At 35.8% G+C, this 17,305-nt stretch overlaps 1 protein-coding gene across 2 annotated transcripts in view; it reads right to left on the reverse strand.

Annotated features, from left to right (window-relative positions):
* The window catches only part of SGK3 (serum/glucocorticoid regulated kinase family member 3), a 141,927-nt gene that overhangs the window by 84,222 nt on the left and 40,400 nt on the right, over nucleotides 1-17,305 (reverse strand). The window lies entirely within an intron of this gene.

Below are 17,305 nucleotides of genomic sequence, written 5' to 3' on the forward strand. Positions count from 1 at the left end.
ATGAGCTAATCTCATTCTCCTGCAGGTTAGGAGTCACATGCGAATTTAGGGTTCCATGCATGAATAAGGAATAGCGTTTAGAGAAGCAAAGAAAGGAACCAAATCCTTTACTGATCTCCGTCCACATCTCGTTCATTTAAAAAATTCTAGAAAGGACTCTCAGTAAGAATAGCTCCAGACTTAATTATTCCTTCTCAAACAGCTCAGGCACTTTTCATGAGAGCAGACTCATTACACTCAAAACGAGTTTGGCATTAATGCCCATAGTATACTGCTACGAAGTTTGCTACTACATGTATGGATAAAGGAAAAAAATCAGACCACTAAGAAGGAGATACTTTTAATATATTTGATTTTTGAAGGTGAAAAACTATTTGCGAATCATGTCAAACACTAATTGAATTATGGTGGGGAAACACAAGGCTCACTTCACCAACAGTATTTGCTGAAGGAATTTCAGAAAACAGTAGCAAGAAACCAGCCTAGCTGTGTGGTCTTAAGGGAAGTCACAATATCTGAAGCCTTTGATTTGCTTATCTGTAAAATGAAAAATTATGCCAGGTGACTTCATGACCTGGAAATGCCCTTCCACGCTTGATTTCATCCTGCCAGGCTCAACAATTGAGGGCAAAGGACCATAGGGAAAGTGCTATCCAGTCAGGAGCCACACAGAGAAATTGGGAATTTTTAGAAAAAGCCCCAGGGATCTTTGGCATCACTTCATTTAAGCTCTCTCTTCTGACTTTTCTATTTGTAATAATAATAACTCTTAGCTCAAAACCTCTACTCTTCCCTCTCAATCCTCACATTTGGTCACCAGGTCCTTGGCTTTCTCTATTACAGAGTCTCTTCAATGACCCTTCTCATTTTCACTGCCATCTCTGTATAAAGTACAAATTCAAAGAACTCAAGATCTTAGATCTGACCCTCACCTATTTTTCCTACCTCCTCTCCAACTACTCTCTGATAGAAGAGTCTCTCACTGTACAATATCCACAACATACAGCCAACATTCTGGCCACTGAACATTTATATCCACTGCCTCCCACCTCAGAATACTTCTCAGTCCTAGCTACCTGTCCAGATTGTGATAGCTCAGCTCAGGTACCTTTCTATACAATAAAATCCTATAACACTTAGGATCTATGCTGCTCAAATATGGCACTTAACAGTCCTACCTTGTTTTTTCTGTTATTTATAACATTTATCTCCAAAACTAAACTGTAAGCTACTTACTGGATCACCCTAGGTCCCAGTAAATTAAAGAAGAAAAAGCTATTTTCAGTATCTCAAAAAACCTGAAAGAAATTATATAGGCTATTCAAGTTACCTATACCAGCAAGATTCTGTTTTTTACTTAATTTTTTTTTTTAGGTTTTAAGTAATCTCTACACCCAATCTGGAGTTCAAACTCACAATACTGAGATCAAGAGTCACATGCTCCCTTGACTGAGCCAGCCAAGCATCCCAAGATTCTCTGTTTTTATCTGAAATTATATGACACTGAAGTAACACCAATTACTTCATGTTAACCAAAGCTTTGATGGGCAGTTACATGTGACTGATTTTAAAAAAGGGAAAACAGGGGCACCTGGGTGGCTCCGTTGGTTAAGCATTCAACTTCAGCTCAGGTCCTGATCTCACAGTTTGCAAGTTTGAGCCCCCCATCAGGCTCTGCTCTGACAATGAAGAGCCTGCGTTACATTCTCTCCCTCTCTCTCAAAATAAATAAATAAACTTAAAAAAAAGGGGGGGTGGGGGCAACAGGGGCACTTGCCTGGCTGTCAGTAGAGCATGTGACTCTTGATCTTGGTTGGGGTCTTGAGTTCAAGATTTCCAAGTCTCACTTTGGGCATAGAGATTACTTTTAAAAAGTGGGGGGATAAATTACTATTAAGTAAGACTTGTTTTTAAGACTAAATCTATGACATTCACAGAGGTACATAAAGATGAAAAGTAGCTAACACATTCTTTTGTCACCGCATTGCCGAAAAAAATGCTATACCCATAGTAAGTGCTTAAAAATATATTCATTAGTCTATGATTATTTTCAGCTTTCTTAAGTCCTCTCTTTCCTTTGCTTTAATTAAAATGCTGATCTTTTCTTTCCATGCAAATATGATTGCAGGAGCTTCCCCTTCAATTTCAAATAAATTTTTAAGAATAAGATAAACAAGAATCACATTGCACTGCTTGGAGTTGGACTAGAAAGGTATTTAGTGTCCCAGAAATAAACCCTGAAATCACAGTAAATTGCCTATTTTAGGGGGTCCTACATAGTACTAATATCTTTAGAGAGTAAATTTGCCTCAATTGCAACCTTACCCAGATGACAAAAGTAGAAGCAGAACCAAGTTTTCAGAATGACTACCCAGTAAGAGTGAAAACTGATTTGCAATCTATCAATGGCCCCTGTGTTTTGAAAATGTCACTGGCATGTTTAAAGGAAGCCCCAGAGCTCTGAAGTCTGGCCCAAACAATCTATAAATCACTATTCACAACAAACCTTTATAATATTTTGGGTGTTTAATAAGTATTAAGTAGGCAGATTAAACAACAGTCACACTTCATTTTACAGACTGGTTGTACCAGAGGCAACTGGTTATAGACTCTCGGAATGTTTCTCTTCCTCTTCTCAAAATGTGAAGTGACTATGAAGATTAGAGCCTTGGGGAACTTCTGAATCCAGCCAAGATATGGTAACAAGGACCATATTTACTCTCCCACCTGACCACCACCACCACCAACAACAACAAAAAGGAGCTAGACAAAATATATAAAACAACAGTTTTCAAGATACTGGGTATTAGGCAATGAAGGAGAATGATGCCTCAGAGATGGAAAATGAACAAGATTTGCCCCAGCTTATTATCTTCAGAGGACTTACAGGCCATGGCAATAAAAGAGGAACTGCAGGAGCTCTAAGTCCAAGAAAAACAAGACAGCTAGAGTTCACAACTCAGATATGGGAGATAAGATAACAACATAGAGAATCCCAGAGATCTGCAGAGGGTCTTCCTTGATAATTCAATAGTGCTGATCAGTGCATACCTGCACCCAAGGTCAAGAAAAGAACAAACCGTCTCAGCATTAGAAGGAAAAGTACTGGGCATTCGCAGAGGGCCAGGAATAGTGGCTATTCATATCAGGCCAACTAGAAACCTCCCAATTCAATGAGGTGGAGTACTTGGAAGCATTGCCTTAGTACTGGAGAGTAATTAGCCCTAGATTAAATGCTGCTTTGGTGCTGCCAAAAAATAAAAGATCCAAAAGGATCTAACTATTTTAAAGTAATTTAACTGCATCTCAAATAAAAATTCAGATGTTTATAGAAATACAAAAATATTCAGCACCCAATAAATTGAAATTCACAACATCTGCCATTAAATCAGATACTACAAGGCATGTCAAGAAACAAAAATATGACCCACAACTAAGAGAAAAATCCATCACTAAAACTAACCAATCACTGACGCAGATGTTAGAATTAGCAGACAAGAACATTAAAACAGTTATTTTATGGTAATATATTGAAAAAATTAAGTAGAGACAAGGAAGTTATAAAAATTTTCTACATCTGACTTTCAGAGATGAAAATAACAATCTCTAGGAGCACCTGGGTGGCTCTGTCGGTTGAGCATCTGACTTCGGCTCATGTCATGATTTCACAGCTTGTGAGTTTGAGGCCCGCGTCAGGCACTGTGTTGACAGCTCAGAGCCTGGAGTCTGCTTTGGATTCTGTGTCTTCCTCTCTCTCTCTCTGCCCCTCTCCCACTCACACCCTGTCTCTCTCCCCTTTAAAAATAAAACATTAAAAATTTAAAAAAAGCAAGCAGTCTCTAAGGTGAAAAATACACTAGATGGGATTAACAGACGAATAGACATTGTAGAAGAAAGCGTTAGTGAACTTGAAGACACACAATATGAAATTTCCAAGATGAATTATAGAGAGAAAAAGGATTTAAAAAGAAAAGGGGGTGCCTAGGTGGTTCAATTGGTTGAATGTCTGACTCTTGACTTAGGCTCAGGTCATGATCCCAAGGTCATGGAACCGAGCTCTGTGTCAGGCTCCATGCTGAGCATTGAGCCTGCTTGGTATTCTCTCTCCCTTTCCCTTTGCCCCAGTCCCCAGCTTGCACGTGCTCATGCACACTCTCTCTCAAAATAAAAAAATGTTTTTCTCTCTAAAAATAAAAAAAAGTTTTTAAATAAAAAAGAAAAGAGAATCCATAGCTATGGTAAACCTTTAAGCAGCCTAATATACTTGTAGTTGGAGAGGAGAAAGAAGGGTTTGGGGAAGGGTATCAGAAAAGACAGTTGAAGAAATATGACTGGTATTTTCAAAATTTGATGAAAATTATAAACCCACAGATCTGACAAGCTCAATGAACCTAAACACCAGAAACATGAAGAAAACTACACCAAGATATTTCATAATACAATTACTAAAAACCAGTGATAAGCAAAATCTTAACAGCAGCCAGTGGGGGAAACACATGCTATGTATGGAGAAACAAGAGATGACAAATTTCTTCTCAGAAATCGTGCAAGAAAAAGACAGCAGACCAACATCTTTGAAGTACAGAACAAAAAGCTAAAAACCTAGAATTCTATACCCAGCAAATAATATCTTTCAAAACTCAAGATAATATATTTTTTTCAGATGCACAGAAGCTAAAAGACCATAACCAGAAGACTTGCACTACAAGAAATGTTAAAGGAAGTCCATATGATAGGCAGAAAATGACTCCATATTTCTGGAAATATAGATGTACACTAGGAATGAAGAACACTAGAAATAATAACAATAGAGGTGTTGGGTTTTTTTTATAATTTGAATCTTTTTAAAAGATAAATGTTTAAACAACAATAGTAATCATTTATTGTGGGTTTTGTGGCCTATATGTAAGTAAAATGTATGACAACAATAGCATAACGGTTGTGAGGAGAGACATGGAAGTATATTATTGAAAAGTGTATTCTATAATTAACTGTAAGCATCCTATAAGTGATATGGCATAATTCATTTGGAGATAGACTGTGATAAATTAAAGATATATACTTAAACCCTAAAATAGCCATAAAACAAAGGGAGAAAAGGAGTTACAACTAAAAAGTCAACAAAGGAGGAAAAAATGGAAGCATAATGCTCAATCCAAAATAAGGTAGAATAATAGGAAAAAGGACACAAAGAACAGGTAAGACAAATAGAAAACAAACAACAAGAAGACAGACATAAACTTAACTCATATCAATAATAACATTAAATGCAATAGTCAAAACAACCCAATTAAAATTTGTCTTACTGGCTGAATAAAATAAGACCCAACTATATTTCACCTACAAAAAAACTATACTTCAAAAATATGAAGACACAAAGTTAAAAGTAAAAGGATGAAAAAGATACACCATGCTAACACTAGTCAAAAGAAAGCTGGAGCAGCTAAAATAATATCACATAAAATAGATTTCAGAGCAAATAATATTACCAGGGAAAGAGAAGATCATTTCATAATTATAAAGGGGCCAATTGAGGACACAAAAGTCCTAAATATTTTATGCACCTAATAACAGAGCTTCAAAATAAATGATAAAAAAACTGAAACAACTTCAAGGAAAAATAGGCATATCCTTTTTGGGGGGGATTTTTAAAAAATCTTCATGATAATAGCACAAGTAGAGAGAAAATTGGCCAGGATACTGGCTTAGTCAATTTGGATTGCTGTAACAAAACATCACAGACTGTATAGCTTATAAATGACTGAAATTTAATTCTCATGGGCTCTGGAGACTGAAAGTCTGAGATCAGGGTGCCAGCATGGTTGAATAAGGGCCCTCTTCATGGTCTATGGCTAGCACCTTCTGTGGGTGCTTCTAGAGGGTATCTTTTTGTAAGAGTACTACTCCTTTTTTTTTTTAAGTTGATTTACTTATTTTTGAGAGGGGGAAAGAGAGAGAGAGGAGACAGAGTGAGAGAAAATCCGAAGCAGTCTCCACACTGTCAGCACAGAGCTCGACTTGGGGCTCAAACTCACAAACCACAAAATCATGACCTCGGCCTGAAAACAAGAGTTGGGCACTTAACCGACTGAAGCACCCAGGTACCCCTAGAGTACTAATCCTATTCATGAGGGCTCCTAAAGGCCCCACCTACTACTACCATCATCACCTTTGGAGGTTAAGATTTCAACATATGAATTCAGGGGTAGACACAAACAGTCAGACCATAGAAAATATAAAAGACCTAAACAACACTATTAACCATCTTAACTGACATTTACAGATCACTACAAGACACAAGAATATAATTCTTTTCAAGTACACATAAGACATTTATCAAGATGGACCATACACTGGGCCATAAAATAAGTTTCAATAAATTTATAAGGATTTAAGGCATACAAAAACTATGTTCTCTAACTGCAATGAAATTAAATTAGAAATCAATAACAGAAAAACATCTGGAAAATGTCCAAATATTTGAAATCAAAATATACAATTCTAAATAACCCATGGGTCAAAGAAGAAATCAAAAGGAAAACTAGAAAATATTTTGCACTATATATCAAAATTTGTAGACAGCACTAAAGTAGAACTTAGGAGGTAATACCCATAATAAAAAAAGAAAGTTCTTAAATCAATGACCTCAGATTCTACCTTATTAAATAAAAAAGAGCAAATTAAACCAAAATAATGTAAAGAAAGAAAGAAATCTATCAAGAGTACATCCAATGACAAAGAGAAAAATCAATGAGACCAAAAGTTGATTAAAAAAAAAAAATCAGTCAAATTGCTAAACCAGACTAATCAGCACACACACACAAAAGACTGAGAAAGGGGGTTAGGTGCCAAGGGATGCAGGCAGCCTCTAGAAGCTGGAAAAGACAAGGAAAGGAATCCTCTCCTAAAGCCTCCAGAAAGAAGACAGCCCTGCTGACTCCTTGAACTTAGCCCTCTGAGACCTCCTCTGCTGGATTTCTAAACACATAAGTATAAGATAATAAAGTTGTGTTGTTTTTAAGCCACTAAGTTTGTGGTAATTTGTTATGGCATCAATAGAAAACTAATACATGTGGAAATACCAAGAAGCTAGAAAAGTCAAAAAGGATTTAAACAAAGACTTAAACTACCTGATACTGAGGACTTATAAAGCTATCATAATTGTCATAAAGGTAGACAAATATATCATTAGAACAAACTAGACAGTAAATAGAGATTTGTGACCTTATAGAGAGAAATTGCCGGAAGTATCACTACCAGTCAATAAGAGAGAGAAGACTTAAATCTAGCTCCTCAATGTTAAGTCCTAAACTCTTTTCACTATAACTGGTTTTTCATACAAGCTTACGTCTGAGTTTCATCCTCCATACAGCTGACTACAATATACTTAACCTGAAGCCTGACCTCTTTCCTCAGCTCTAGTTCCAAATTTCCAAGTACCTGCTAAATATCTTCCACCTGAAAATAAATGAATGCATGGTTTTCCCTCCATGCCTGTTGTATTAACAGCACTACAATTTACTCAGTTACCCATGTTCAAACTTTGGATTCCTCTTTGACTTCTCCCTAGATCTCCCTCCCTTTCCTTTCCTGTCTCAGAGCCTCTGATAATTTTGTTTTCTTAGGTTAACATCCTTTCTTTTGTCTGCCTCCCATTTCCCAGAGGCTAACTCCTCATCATTCAGGTCTTGTTTAAATAGCTGTTCTTCATCAAGACCTTTCCTATCTAAAATAGGCCTTCCTCTGTGATCTCTGTAATAGCAGCTTGTTCATTTTCTTCATAGCACTGATCACAGTTTGCTCTTTATTTCACTGTTTATTGTTCCCTTGTTCCTGCCCCATTAGAGTTCAAGGTCCATGAAAGCAAAATAACATATCCATCTTATTCACTATAGCATCCTCAGGGCCTGGAGCATATAACAATGGGGTGCAAATCATTAAATGAACAGACCATTACTTCAGCCCCTTCAAGTCTGCTTCCATAGTCTCTGGTATTTGTCCCTTCTCCTTCACTCCAAAAATATAGGTCTGAGCCTTCCTGTTGTGCTAACTTTTTAAATGGTCTCCCAGACTCCTCTCTTTTCCTTCTTTTTATCCATATTGTAGAATGTCGTCTAAGACAATTCTAGTCACATAATTTTCTCTGTTCAAAATCCTGTAATGATTTTAATGAAATCTTTATCAAAACCTAACAGCCTTGTTTTGCAGAAATGGAAAAAATGATTCTCAAATTCATATAGAATTGCAAAAGGCCCTATATACCCAAACAATATTGAAAAAGAATAAGGTCTCACACTTTTGATTTCAAAACTTACCACAAAGTTATAGTAATCAAAATAGTATGGTAACAAGCACAAAGATAAGCCTATAAACCAGTGGGATAGAATTGAGTCCATAAATAAGCCTATAATCCATGGCCAAGTAATTTTCAACAAGGATGCTAAGATCATTCAATGGGGAAAGGGCAGTCTCTTCATAGAGTGGTTGGCCACCCGGGTATCCACATGCAAAAAAAAAAAAAAAAAAAAATGAAGTTGGATTCCTACTTCACACTCTATATAAAAACTGGGGAAGAGCCAAGATGGTAGAACAGCATGGAAGTTTTTTGTGTGTCTCGCGTCCATGAAATATAGCCAGACCAACACTAAACCATCCTACACACCTAGAAAACTGATTGGAGGATTAATACAACAATCTGCACAACCTGAACCACAGAATTCAGCAGAAAGAGAAAAAAATCATTTTTATTTTGAATTTTTATTAAATATATTTTTCTTTAATTTTTTTACTATAGTTTTCACTTTTGTGTAAATTTTTTCAAATTCTATCTTACTTCCATCACTCTATTTTAGTCTACTTCAGTGTATTCACCTTTTCAAATTTTCAAACAATTTGTTTTCTTTTTTCTTTTTCTTTTTTCTCTTTTTCTTTTTCTTGAATGCAGAAAGTGAAAAACTTCATTTTTACTTTCAATTTCTATTAAAAATATTTTTCTTTAATTTTTTTACTATATTTTTTGCTTTTATGTAAATGTTTTCAAACTCTATTTTACTTCCATCATTTTATTTTAGTCTACTACAGTGTATTCACTTTTTCAAATTTTCAAACAACTTTTTTTCTCTTTTTTCTCTTTTTTGTTTCTTTTTCTTGAATATAGAAAGAGAAAAAATTCATTTTTATTTTTAATTTTTATTAAAAATGTTTTTCTTTAATTTTTTTCCTACTATATTCTTTACTTTTGTGTAAATTTTTTCAAATTCTATTTTACTCCCATCATCTCATTTTAGTGTACTTCAGTGTATCCATTTTTTCAAATTCTCAAACGACTTCCTTTTTTTTTTTTCTTTTTCCCCCCCTTTTTTTCTCTAATCTGTCAAACCACTTTCAACACCCAGACCAAAACACACCTAGGTTCTAGCATCATTTTTCGATTTTTTTTCGTGTGTGTGTGTGTTTTTAATTTTTTAACTTTAATTTTTTAATTTTAATTTTTCTACCTCATTAATTCCTTTTCTCCCTTCAAAATGACAAAATGAAGGAATTCACACTCTATATAAAAACTAACTCAAGATGGATCGATGACCTAAATATAAGAGCCAAAGTTATAAAAATCTTATATAAAACATAGAGTTGAATATTCATGAACTTGGATTTGGCAGTGGATTCTCAGATATGACCCTAAAAGCATGAGCAACAACAAAAAAATAGAGAAATTGAACTTCATAAAAAATTAAAATTAAAAATTAAAAACCTTTGTGAATCAGGGGCACCTGGGTGGCTCAGTTGGTTGAGCATCCAACTCTTGGTTTTGGCTCAGGTCATGATCTCACGGTTCATGCATTTTAGCCCTGCATTGGGTTCTGTGCTGACAGTGCAAATTCTCTCTCTCACCCTCTCTCTCTGCCCCTCCTCCACTCTTTCTCTCTCTCTCCCTCTCAAAATAAATAAACTTAAAAAAAAAACCTTTGTGAATCAAAGATCATTATCAAGAAAGTGAAAAGACAACCTATGGTGTGGGAGAAAATATTTGCAAATCATATGTTTGATGAGTCTAGTATACAGAATATATAAAGAACTCCTACAATTCAATAACAAAAAGATAAATAACAAGGGTGCCTGGGTGGCTCAGTTGGTTTAGCATCCGACTTGGGCTCAGGTCATGATCTCACAGTTTGTGGGTTTGAGTCCCATGTCGGGCTCTGTGCTGACAGCTCAGAGCCTGGAGCCTGCTTCAGAATCTGTGTCCCTCTCTCTCTCTCTGCCCCTTCCCCACTCATACTTTCTCTCTCTCTCAAAAATAAATAGACATTAAAAAAAAAAAAGATGAATAACAATTAAAAAATGGGCAAAGGACCTAAATAGACATTTCTACAAAGAAAATATATAAATGGCCAAGAAGCATATGAAAAGATGCTCAACATCATTAGTCATCAGGAAAATGCAAATTAAAACCACAAAGAGATACCATGTCACACACACTAGGATGGTAATAATTTTTAAAAAGTGGAAACAAAGTGTTGGCAAGAATGTTAAGAAACTGGAGCCCTTGTATATTGTTGGTAGGAACGTAAAATGGTGCAGTTACTGTGGAAAACAGTTTGTCAGTTCCTCAAAAAAGCTAAACACAGAATTACCATATGACCTGGCAATTCCACACCTAGATATATACCCAGAAAGACTGAATACCTGTGCCCAAATAAATATTTACATGTGCATGTTAACAGCTGTACTATTTACAATAGCCAAAGATGGAAACAACCAAATATCCATCAATGGATGAATGGGTAGACAAATTGTGGTATATATATTCACAGATTATTATTCACTCGTAAAAAGGAGTGAAGTACTGACACATGCTACAATATGGATGAACCTCAAAAACATTATGCTAAGTAAAAGAGGCCTGTCACAAGAAGTCACATCCTGAATAAATCCACTACTTGGAATAGGTAGATCTACAAAAATAGAATGCAGATTGGTAGTTGCCAGGGCCAGGAGGGATGAGGGAATGGGAAATTACTGCTTAATGGACATGGGGTTTAATTCGGGTTAAGAAAATGTTTTAAACTAGACAGAAGTACTGGTGGCACAACACTGTAAATATACTAAATGTCACTGAATTGGTCATTTTAAATGGTTAATTTTATGTTATGTGAATCTCACTTTAATTTTGTGAAAAATGCCTTAACAATATCCCACTGATGACTGAATAAGATCTTCTCAGCCTAGCCTCCTAGATCCTACGTATCTGACTATCATATAACCTACTTCCCCTTTATGCCTCCCATTCTCCAAGCAAAACAAGCCCTTTCCTTTATTTACATGTAACACAGAACTTCATTTCTCTACTTATATAAGTCCTGCTCTTCTTTCATGGCATTGTTCAAATACAAGCTCCTTCAAAAGTTTTTCTCAATCTTTCAGTGGGGAATCTCTCTTTCCTGTAAGCCCTTAGGAGAATTTTATCTGTACCTCTTTCTTTCTACCTCAGAGTTATTTATTGTTTTTCCCCTATTAGTCAATAATTGTCAGCAAGATCCATATTTGATTCACCCTATTATTTCCAGGGTCCTTAGGATATTCTTACACGGATCAACCACATAATATTTATTGAAGGAAAAAGATTAATATAAATTTCTACATATGAATCCTCTTGGCTTCCATTATAGAATTGGAGATGTGTTTTTATGCGAACATATTTGACTCTAGCATGTCTAAAACCCTTTAAAAAATCACATAAATAGGTAATATTACAGTTTCCTGATGGAACAGTTATAAACACATTTCTGAACACTAATAGGAAATAACTAGACCTATTTGCATCCTTGACAATAATTGCTAATGTTCGTTTTTGTCTTTTTGAGGGGGAGAGACAGAAGCAGGTAGAGACAGAGGGAGAGAGAGAATCCTAAGCAGGCTCTGCACTGTTAGTGCAGAACCTGGATGTGGGGCTCAAACTCACAAACCATGAAATCATGACCTGAGGTGAAATCAAGAGTCAGTTGCTCAACAAACTGAGCCACCCAGGCACCCCAATAATGTTCTTAATAGTATGAGTCAAAATAATAATAGCTAACAGTCATATATCACTTTTATATATACTAATATTCACAGTAAGCTTATGAGCTATGTTCTTAATAATAATGTTCTTAATAGTATGAGTCAAAATAATAATAGCTAACAGTCATATATCACTTTTACATATACTGATATTCACAGTAAGCTTATGAGCTATGCACAACTATCATCCCCATTTTACAGGTGAAGAAACACTTACAAAGCCAAATCACCTTGCACAATGTCACTTGCTATTAACTGGCAGATCAGGGATTAGAATCTGGCTACTTTAGTTCCATAGTACATGCTGTTAACCACTATGCTACATCACCTTTCTATAATGACAATTTACCCATGTATAATAAAACGGCTTTGAAAAGTCAATGAGTTTCCAAGAAAAAACCCACTGCTAATATTCTAGAGTAGGTTAATATGAAACTTTCACTGTTTTCTCAGACTTTGTCTCTGGAATTTTGAGATGGCAGATAACTTTTAGAAATAAACTTGATTCCATTGTACTGAGATATACTGACTAAGAAACAAAGTTGAAGCAGGAACACAACATAATGCACTATTAAAGATATAATGACTGGGACACCTGAGTGGCTCAGTCGGTTGAGTGTCCGACCTCGGGTCAGGTCATGATCTCACGGTTAGTGGGTTTGAGCCCCACATCAGACTCTGTGCTGACAGCTTGCTCAGAGACTGAAGTCTGTTTTGGATTCTGTGTCTCCTTCTCTCTCTGCCCCTCCCCTGCTTGCACTCTGTCTCTGAAAAATAAATGTAAAAAAAATTTTTTTTAAATAAAGACATAATGACAAATGAACTATATAATAAAGGGACACAGTAGACGTTTAAGTACACCCCTGGGACTATACATTTACTGAAATATAAAGGCGCCTGAAACTTAAAAAGAAAGACTGATAAGTATAATTTCTGATAATACAATTTTTAAATGTTATTTTCTGAATCCCAAATTCCATATAATTCTTACATATAATAGTTCTTATATATCTTGTGTCTATTTAAAAAAAATTTTTTTAATGTTTATTTTATTTTTGAGACAGGGAGAGACAGCATGAACAGGGGAGGGTCAGAGAGAGAGGGAGACACAGAATCTGAAACAGACTCCAGGCTCTGAGCTGTCAGCAGACGCGGGGCTCGAACTCATGGACCGTGAGATCATGACCTGAGCCGAAGTCGGACCCTCAACCGACTGAGCCATCCAGGCGCCCCTCTTTTGTTTAAATCCATGTTGGTTTACATAAATATTAATGTTATAGTGAAGAGACCTAACTCTATAAAAGAGAATTAATGACCTATGATATAATTACATTGAAGCCCTATACAGCAATGGGCCAGAGAAAATAAAATTCAATAAACAACAATTAGGGGTTATTTATCTTAGAAAGGAAATAAAATCTTTGAATTTGACATCCAATTGAATCCTTTCTCAACTCTCAGAAGTCATATCTTTTCTATTAATCTTGTATGCAGAAAATCATCTATTAATGATGTGCTGAGTAATTTTATTTGACACTGGAATTTGAAATAAGCCTTTGGGTTTAACTTTGCCTCAAATGATTTATATGATCTGGTTACTAATTTTTAATCCATGATTAATTACACATATTTCTTTTAAAAGACTGCTTAATTCAGATTCCATTAATGGAGACACAGATTACAAGAACATTTTTTATGCATTCTTTTGTATGCTAAGGGGGAAAATTATTTTCCAGTGTATTTTCATGATTCAATACACTATGTCATAAATAGGTGATTTTTTTTTTCCAGTTTGGGTCCCAGAGCTTAGCACTAACAGCTTCATTCATATGTATTTCCTTTCTAAAGATTTTAACGTGGGTTTACCATTAACCTCATTAAAACACTCACAAGCTCTCTTCCTTTATAATTTTTCTCTAGTCATATCAAATTTGTATCAAAATACTTATATCTTTTAATAAGAGAATAACAGAAACACAAAAAAGATGACGTGACAACCAAAATAATTTACAGATAAAGGGAAAAAGGGAAGAAGAGAAAGACAACTGTTTTTGATTCTAAATCCTTGATCTGATACCATGATTTATAAATTACTAATTGATTTAACTAGTGTCTCCATTAATTGATGACTAACATTTTATTTGGCAAACAGCATAATAAAAATTCAATTTAGGGGCACCTGGGTGGCTCAGTCAGTTGAGTGTCCACCTCTTTTTTTCTTATTTTAATTTTTTAAGGTTTATTTATTTTTGAGAGAGACAGCATGAGGGAGGGAGGGGCAGAGAGAGACAGGGAGACACAGAATCTGAAGCAGGCTCCAGGCTCTGAGTTCAAACTCACCAATTGCAAGATCATGACCTGAGCCGAAGTCAGACACTTAACTGACTGAGCTACTCAGGCGCCCTATCCAACTCTTGATTTCGGCTCACATTATTATACCAGGGTCATGGGATTGAGTCCCATGTCAGGCTCTGTGCTGAGTGTGGAGCCTGTTTAAGTCTCTCTTTCTCTCTCTCTCCCTCTGCCACCTCCCCCACTCACACGTGTGCACGCTCTCTCTCTCTAAAAAAAATTTCAATTTAATTCAGCAAGTATTAATTACCTAGTATGTATACTGCTCTCTACTGGGCTCTATGTATAGTATATCAAGTGTATAAAATGAAAATTTCAATCCCCCCGTGTATCATTGACAGAACAAGAAACAAAGGTTATTAAGTATAAATTATATTTACTACAGTGAGGGGGAGGGAAGATGCTATGAGAGCTCAGATGTCATGTATTCTAATTATTTGTTCAAAGATAATGTGCAAAGTTAACAAAAGTCAAGAAAGAAAAACATAGAGTTTATTATTTACATACATGGAGGGAAATATAATAGGAACTAAAAGCAGAAAAGATTAAAAATAAAAATGGCGCGGGGCGCCTGGGTGGCGCAGTCGGTTAAGCGTCCGACTTCAGCCAGGTCACGATCTCGCGGTCCGTGAGTTCGAGCCCCGCGTCGGGCTCTGGGCTGATGGCTCGGAGCCTGGAGCCTGTTTCCGATTCTGTGTCTCCCTCTCTCTCTGCCCCTCCCCCGTTCATGCTCTGTCTCTCTCTGTCCCAAAAATAAATAAACGTTGAAAAAAAAATTAAAAAATAAAAAATAAAAAATAAAAAAAATAAAAATGGCTCTTTCTCAAAGTTAAACAAATAGACCTAACCAAATTGATTAGAGGAATTATTTTAAGTCACTTCAAAACAAAGTACAGCTGACTCCCAAACAATGCTGGGGGTTGGGGACACCAATAGCCCCCATTCTGCAGTTGAAAATCCATGTATAACTTTAGACTCCTCAAAAACTTAACTACTAATAAGCTACTGTTGACTTGGTAATTGCCTAACTGGTAACAGCCAATTAACACTTATTTTGTATGTTATGTGTACTATATACTATATTCTTTCAATAAAGTAAGCTAGAGAAAAAAATGTTATTTAAAAAAGCACAAGTACTGTATTTATTGAAAAAAATCTGCATATAAGTGACCTGTGCAGTTTGAACCCATGTTGTTCAAGGGTCAGCTGTGTATTCCTGGTGGGATAAATCCCAAAGACAAAAAAGAACTGTAAAGAAAATCTTAAACTCAGGGAGCCTGGGTGGCTCAGTCGATCAAGCATCCAACTTTGGCTCAGGTCACAATCTTATAGTTTGTAAGTTCAAGCCCTGCATAGGGCTCTGTGCTGGCAGCTCAGAGCCTAGACCCTGCTTCGGATTTTGGGTCTCCCTCTCTCTCTGCCCCTCCCCCGCTCAATCTCATTCTCTCTCTCTCTCTCAAAAATAAATAAACATTAAAAAAAAATCTTAAACTCTATCCAAGCAATCATATGTTGGTAACGGTATTATTATTCTGAGACTGTGTTTGTGTTGTGGGATAAATAAAATGAGTAATTATCTTTATGTCTTTAAAAACCAAGGATTTTGATGTGAGAGAGAGGAGATATATAGAAGAGATTGGTTCTTAAAAAACCCAAAACACAAAAAATCTATAGTACTGAATTTCACTTGGAAATAACATTATGAATATATTTTGTATTTTACTTTTAAAATATATGCATATATGTATTACCCAGGTTTAATGCAGAAAAGACCTAATATCAATCATCTCAGAGAAATGAGCACCAACAGCACCTAGATAGTGGTCTCTAGACATTTTCCACTAAAATGAACCAGGGCTCCTTATAGGATCAGCAGATTTGCAGATCTGGGTCGGGAAATACACAAAATGAGCCTGGAATGTCTTAACTTCCTTACTTCTGGTATGGTATCAGTGAGTACTATAGTCATGTCAAAGTCCTCAGGGCCAATTCAGAGCTAACCAAAGATGGAAAAATCAAGCATAAAAAAGAATTAATGACTATGGTGAACTAAAACACGTGAATGTTAAATACAGGAGTTTACAAAGACACTAAAAAATACAAAACAAACCTCATGGATTACCTATGAGTGATATTAAGGAACTAAATCTTTTTTTTTCTCTTTTAACTGGTAAATCAATGGTAAGAATCAAACCTTTATACTGCCTTTCCAATACAAATTTCACCCCAAGGTAACCAAATAGTCGATGAGGGGAAGCTGCTTTTTATAGAATAATTCTAGCTAATGAATAAAGCAGAACATAATTAGAATATGACCATTTTGCAACCTCTAACAAGTTAATGCATCTAGGCAATGATCATCAATGACTGTTCACCTTACAAAAGTACAGCCAACCAGACATTTTTTATGAATCCTGATAGAAAAACATATCACCACTCACAGAGGATTCTCGCCAAAAAATTTGAACCCAAATCTCATCAAGTTTCTACTTCTAACTTCCAATTTATAAGAAATACAAGGGCTAGAGATACATGATAAATGACATTTTAGGGATGCAATCAGCAAAATTTAGTGGGAAATTATATAGGACAAATGACCTTGTTTCTTCATGATGTAAGCTGTAAGGGAAAAACGAAAGGCAAGAAACACTTAGATTAAAAGACTGAAAAGATATATCAACTACCAATTATATAGATATTATTTGAATCTCAATTGGACTAAACAAACTGAAAAAATTATGAGGTAACTAGGGAAATTTAAATATGACTGGATATCTAATGACATTAAGAAATAATTGTTTTTTGGGGCGCCTGGGTGGCTTGGTTGGTTAAGCGACCGACTTCAGCTCAGGTCATGATCTCACGGTCCGTGAGTTCGAGCCCCGCGTCGGGC

Source organism: Herpailurus yagouaroundi, unplaced genomic scaffold (assembly GCF_014898765.1).
Source record: "Herpailurus yagouaroundi ecotype Mexico unplaced genomic scaffold, PumYag 165, whole genome shotgun sequence".
NCBI lineage: Eukaryota > Metazoa > Chordata > Mammalia > Carnivora > Felidae > Herpailurus > Herpailurus yagouaroundi.